Raw genomic sequence first — 7,082 nt, 5'->3', positions numbered from 1 at the left:
TTTTGTTTACAGACAGACAGACACACACACGGACCAATGGCTGAAACTTTGGATTTAGGCTCTAGGGACCTCAAAACACGTTTTGGCACTAAAAACTGACCATCGAAAATTTGACCCGATTACAATACTTTCCTTCCTATATAGGATAAGGAAAGTAAAACGTAAAAATGAAATTGGAAAAATGGCAAAGTGTAAGAAGAAGAAGAAGAAGAAGAAGAAGAAGAAGAAGAAGAAGAAGAAGAAGAAGAAGATTCTATCCTGCGCTAGAGAACGGGTTCGATTCCTACCCTGTTCTCTCTTCGATTTCGGGACGATAAGACTTCTCTGTATCTAACGTTCGGTGTTCAGCTCCTAAAAAAAAAAACTTTTAATTCGTGTTCACCCTGTATACAAGAAAAAAAAAAATGAAATGAAATGGCACTTCAACAAACGTTCGCTTTTATCTAGCTATGTAAATATCTATGTATTTATGTATGTAGAACCTATGTAGATAATGTAGATCCCACATTTATTTTTCTAATTTTTGTTTTTATGACTACAATTTTTGAATAGCACTGGTTCGATAGCAGTCTTTAAACCCTTTCTTTTGGTGAAATTGGATCTTGAAAAATTTCGTCCAGTTCAGACTTATGTGGCGTATGATACAGGTGGGCCAATAAATGGACACTTACCCTAATTAATTAATCACTCCAAAGATTGTTCGGGAATGTGACTCCAATTGTTAACCTAATTTTTAAATAGGTAAAACACACAATGTTCAAGGTAAAACACAAAAAAAATGGGTAAAACGTGCAAAAAAATAATAATAATAATAATAATAATAATGTTCCTAAGTAGGTATGTATGTCCTTAGCTCACTGAGGACCGTAGAGGTATTTATGAACAAAATGCTGGCTGTCAAGCTGCACTGAAGAATCAGTTCCAAACATCTGATTGGACAAACTTGTCTAAGTCTGATTTGAGAGGAAGAATTTTGTTCATAAATTAGGGGTATATTACTTCCTAATGCCTTATATTAGTAAAAAAAAGGTCGGTGCTTTAGCTCGATAAAAAGGATTGACATGACATTAAATTTGGACGAGAATTGGTCCGGTAAAATTGGTTCAAAATTGGTTGGACATTGGATTTTTATTATTTTGATCCATCAACGGTACCAAACTATCAACCCTATCATCAACCCTATCCTGAAAAATCACATTCATCAATTCATCAAGTACGATTAATCTATCTAGCTATCTATCTATCCTGTTACTATACTAGACCATAATAGTAAACCTATTAGCCTATTACCTAGATCAGTTCAGCAGCTATATAACGAGTATACCAGCCTAATACCATTCTGAGCCTTGTCTACAAAGATTTACGACAATAGAAAGTTTGTACTTTATAGAATCAAGTCGTACTTGGCAAAAAATCTGCATTGCCAATAGTCTCTGTGCCAGTAGGGAATTGGGACAAAGAAAGTTGGTATGCTCAGGTATTACGTTGTGCATGGACTAATTGAACGAAGTAAGTTCTTCGTTTTAACTTGACGAAGGAAAGATATTTTGTGTTAAGCATGAATGCTTGTCGCAAATACACAAATGTCGTTCTAGATCTAGATCAGCGATTTTCAACTAGCAGCCCGCGAGCCACATGTGGCCCACCAGACCTATTCCTTTTGAGTGGACCCCCTCGGGCTTAATCTTTGCTCGTTTACTATGGGGTGGACTTCGAAAATGGAGCATCCACCCGCCATCCCCTCAAGAAAATCCTGGATACGGGCCTGCTCCCCTGTGTATGTGGCCCGCGAAGTACCTGCCAATGTAGCGTGTGGCCCGCATACACATGGAAGTTGGAAATCCCTGAATTCTAGATCAATACATCGCGCTAAATTTGATGATTTTAAGCTGTGTCCACACACGGTCGGTCGATCGATGACTGAAACCATCCACACTAAGGAGTCACTTGATGGTAAATTCTTTTGAACGCCTTAAAATGAGTCACACCAAACTCCATTGTTTTGATCACCTTAAAAGAGATCGTTCTTGGAGCGGCTTCTCTCTACGCTCTTGATAGTCCATAATCTCAATGGTACCAGAACAGTCTCAGAGATATGGACTCCGATGGTACAGGAACTCTCAAAGAGCTGAACTTCAATGGTGTTGGAATACTCTCAAAGGGATAAACTTCAATGGTGTTGAAACACTCTCAAAGGGATGAACTTCAATGGTGTTGAAACACTCTCAAAGGGACGAATTTCAATGGTGTTGAAACACTCTCAAAGGGACAAACTTCAATGGTGTTGAAACACTCTCAAAGGTATAAAGCTGAGCTCATGATGTACATTAAGGTAATAGATGTTGTATGCTGTGATAAGGATGTTAGTGATTACCAGGGAAAGAGATTTCAGAAATTTGAGCCACATGTTGCTATAGTTATGGAAAGCTATCGATTTTTGTTGAGAAAACTTGGATTCTTGCTGAGGAAACTGCGATTATTACGATAGTAATGGAAGCTTGGAGATTGTTACTGAGAGAACTTTGATTGTTGTAGTGGAATCTTGGATTGTTGCAGTGGAAACTTCGATTGTTGCAGTGAAAACTTCGATTGTTGCAGAGAAAACTTTGATTGTTGCAGAGGAAACTTCGATTGTTGCAGAGAAAAAATCGATTGTTGCAGAGAAAAGTTCAATTATTTCAGTGGTTGAAAAGATGTTACGTAAATAACTAAAAAAAAAGCCGATGATTACAAATGAAAATTTATGACTCGAAAAGTTGTTGAGACAAATCACCAACAAAACTAAATTGGTAACCAAATGTACTAGTAAGCATACGGATTACGGAACCGTAATGGGAATTCCTAGTCCCAAACAGTATAAATTATTTAATAAGGTAGGTAATTAAACAAAAATACAAATGAGAAACACTAGTAAGAACAGCTTCTATGGATGATGTTATACCATGCCACTCTACTTCTGAACTGTATAAAAACAATTTATTGCTTACCATACTCGTAGAAAAGCGGTAGCCAAGAAAGCACTTATTGGCAATTAATTTTATAAATAATAAACTTATAAAATAAGTTTATTTACAAAATATAACACCACATACCTAATCATTAGAAGTCTATTTTTTTATAGAATAACATAAATCACAAATTTATTACTAAATCTTGATGACTAAATATCCAAATAAAGATTATGAACCTAGACAGCAAATACCAGCTAATGTTGATATGCAAATATCTACTGTTTGTCCCAGAAGTCCTGTGCGGTACCCCTTTTTACTTTCCTTAACTTATCCTATAGGAAGGAAAGTAATGTAATCGGGTCAAATTTTCGATGGTCAGTTTTTAGTGTCAAAACACGTTTTGAGGTCCCTAGAGCCCAAATCCAAAGTTTCAGCCATTGGTCCGTGTGTCTGTCTGTCTGTCTGTCAGTAAACAAAATATCTCGAGAACGGTAAGAGCTGCAGACTTGTAATTTGGCATGCAGCTGTCAAATGTGACAAGGATGCAACACGAAACTTTTGTTAAGATCGGTGCAACGCTTGACGGCATTTCGGCCGCTTTTTGGCGGTTTTCGGTATAATTCAATAATATCTCGGGAACGGTATGAGCTAGAGACTTGAAATTTGGTATGAAGTCCACAAATGTGACAAGGATGCAAAACAAAAGGATAGGTTAGGATAGGTGCTGCAGTTGGCGGCATTGGGTTTCGACCACTTTTTGGTGGTTTTCAGTTATACTAAACGGTTAGAGATATTGTAAAAGTTACAATAGAAGAACACCCAAATAAGTTTCAGTTATACTAAACGGTTAGAGATATTGTAAAAGTTACAATAGAAGAACACCCAAATAAGCATCTTTCAATAGGATAAGGAAAGTCCTGTGATGTTCACACCAGATTTTTCTTCAAGGGTTCATTGGGATTCAAGAATTCCCAGCCGTTCAAAAAATAGAGGGGTGTCGACTTCTGGGACATACTGTGCCAAAGTACTCCTTTATTTGGATTCCGAAAAATCCCAGCCGATGCAAAATATAAATTCTGGGGCATACTGTGCCGAAGTTGTCTAACAGGCAATGAAGCCTACAGATGGGTAAACTCGACGCCAAAACGCTGTCAAGATTTTAATGAGCTCTTGGATAACTATCAGCAAAATGTCACTTACGAATATGTCGTATGAGGATAAGTAAAGTGACCCCCCATGTCTACAGTTGTTGACATGAACCTTGGGCTTCGGCGCCAGCACAGAAAAGCGTTCAAAAATGGAACAACGGCAATAAGGCAGAGTTAGTAGGAGACTGTAGACCCCAGTCCTGAATCGGGTCCCGAATATTAAGGTTTGTCCACACACATAGTCGACCGGCCGTCGATCGACCACAGTAGCGTTCGCCAACAAAAGTAAGAATGTTTGACAATGTTGACTTACCTACGACTTTTTTTTAAATAGGTTTGACAGAGGGAACTGTAACTGCTATGGTCTTATCGTCCCGAAATCGAGGGTCCCGAATATTAAGGTTTGTCCACACATAGTCGACCGGCCGTCGATCGACCACAGTAGCGTTCGCCAACGAAAGTAAGAATGTTTGTCAATGTTGACTGACCTACGACTGGATTGTAAACTAACAGTGACTTACACAAATCTTGAAGAACTGGGAATTTGTTGGACTCAGGGATAAGAAAATTCTCCATCCGATGGTGACGCCCAGCTAAATGAAGAAGGACGTAAACCAACAGGAAGACTTGTGCAGTACTCATCGAACCACAGATGGACTTCAAAATGTGAGTGATAAGAGTTGTCGATGACATTTCGATGGAGTCCTGTGATAACGCTATGTCCCAACACCTCAACCCCTGAAACCCTGGACCTAGGAATAAGGAGAGGGGGTCCATCCAAAAGGACTGAAAACTACCCCATGTCTACAGTTGTTGACATGAACCTTGGGCTTCGGCGCCAGCACAGAAAAGCGTTCAAAAATGGAACAACGGCAATAAGGCAGGGTTAGTAGGAGACTGTACACCCCAGTCCTGAATTGGGTCCCGAATTATTATTTATTTATTTATTTATTTATTTATTTATTTTATTTTATTTTTTTACGGTTAAAATAAAAAGATTGCAAGTTTGCGCTCTTAGAACAGAGACAGTTTTTCGTCGTCTGCTTCTTCTTCTCTCCCTTCTCATTTTCATTCTCCTCCTCCTTCTTCTTCTTCTTCTCCTCTTCTTTTTCTTTTCTTCTTCTCCTTCTTTTACTCTTCTTAACATTTTTTCCCCAATAATGATGGTGCATTAATCTCGATAGACACATCGATGATGGTTGAAATGGTTGTACCTATGTATCTGTGCCTAATGTTTCTTTTGCTTCTCCTCCTCTTCTTTTTCTTTTCTTCTTCTCCTTCTTTTACTCTTCTTAACATTTTTTCCCCAATAATGATGGTGCATTAATCTCCATAGACCCATCAATGATGGTTGAAATGGTTGTACCTATGTATCTGTGCCTAATGTTTCTTTTGTGAACCTACCTACTCTATTCATACCGGCCTATTTCTTTTGTGAAGCTTCTGTGCACTATTGTTGAAAGTTAAGCCCAGACAAAACCATTAGGTATCCTACTAAGGTAGGTACCTATTAAATTGATGAAGTGAATATGGTCTAAACTAAAGAATCTAATTGATTTTAGTTGATTATGTCTGGTATAAATTCTTTATTCTCCATAAAAAAAGATTTCAACCACTGAGAAAACCTATTTGAGAAATTCTTTAACAAAATAGGTAGGTAGGTACCTATATATACCTAGCGGCCTAGGTATTTCTTTTGTGAAGCTTCTGTGCACTATTGTTGAAAGTTAAGCTCAGACAAAACCATTAGGAATCGTACCTAGGGAGGTACTAATTGATGAAGTGAATATGGTCTAACTCTAAACTGTCTAAAGAATCTAATTGATTTTAGTTGATTATATCTGGTATAAATTCTTTATTCTCCATAAAAAAAAAGATTTCAACCACTGAGAAAACCTATTTGAGAAATTCTTTAACAAAATAGGTAGGTAGGTAGGTACCTATATATACCTAGATGTGTGTGATGGGTGTGGTGTGTGTGGGGGGTGTATTTGTGTGTGTGTGGTGGTCCCGTACAAAGGACGGGTCAACCACTAGTAGGATAATACATGAATAAATAAATAGATAGTGATGTCAATAATTAATTGTCATATTTTAGAATTTTAATGACCTGATGTAAACTCATGTCTATGTCGATTTTCTCATAGTACTCATTAAAATGTTTCATGGCTAAAATTTTAATTGTGTTGAGCATTAAAAATGCTTGTCACAAATGTCCTTCCTCGCTTGATAAACTACGCTAAATTTCATGACCTGACTTGGACTCGAACCACCAACCTCCAGATCCAGAGTCCACCATGCTAACCACTACACCACTGAGATTGGATAGGTAGGTATAATTTTATGGAGGAATGTAAGTACCTATACGTCCTATACATATACATATTAGGTATGTACCTATGTAGCTATAGATAAAGATAGAGATAGACAGTTAAGACGTAGAAATATCCGAATACCTACCTACAAACAGACATGTGTAAAAAAAAAAAACAACAACAACAACAACAACATGTCCAGTAAGTGTTTATCCTAATTAATTTTATTCGTTGATGCGTTCTGGAACTTATGGTCTATCATTAGTATGACTTACACGGGCACGAATCAATAAATTAGTTATTGGTTAACAATAATATTCACTCATTGATTTACGTAGCTAACTATAACTAACTAGTAGGTATGTACCTATTAGATAAGGTAACAATTGAGGTACGTACCTACCTATTAGAGATGGATTTTCTAACGCATGAATTGGCATTTTGTTTTCAAAATTTTGCGTGACGAACCTTCCCATGCAGAAGGTTCTTTATAATTTATAAATTAGCATCTGGTCCATTGTTGAAACTCCTCCAATTAAAAAGATAAATGTCCAAGGGTGGATGGATTTCACCAATATTTTTTTCAGCCCTTCACAGGCCTGTTACGCTAACAGGCTGTTGGGTGCCAAAAAGTAAGTTGGTGAAAAAAAAAAAAAAAAAAAAAAAAA

General features: G+C 37.3%; 1 long non-coding RNA gene across 1 annotated transcript in view; it reads right to left on the bottom strand.

Moving 5' to 3' along the window:
* Window positions 1–1,120: 1,120 nt before the first annotated feature.
* Window positions 1,121–7,082, bottom strand: part of LOC113467871 — a 12,630-nt gene continuing 6,668 nt past the window's right edge. The window contains exon 2 of the long non-coding RNA XR_003391804.1: window positions 1,121–1,960. This is a non-coding gene — a long non-coding RNA (uncharacterized LOC113467871). The remainder of the gene's footprint in view (window positions 1,961–7,082) is intronic.

Source organism: Diaphorina citri, unplaced genomic scaffold (assembly GCF_000475195.1).
Source record: "Diaphorina citri unplaced genomic scaffold, Diaci psyllid genome assembly version 1.1 scaffold575, whole genome shotgun sequence".
NCBI classification, from domain to species: domain Eukaryota; kingdom Metazoa; phylum Arthropoda; class Insecta; order Hemiptera; family Psyllidae; genus Diaphorina; species Diaphorina citri.
This window is presented reverse-complemented; position numbering and strand designations above follow the sequence as displayed.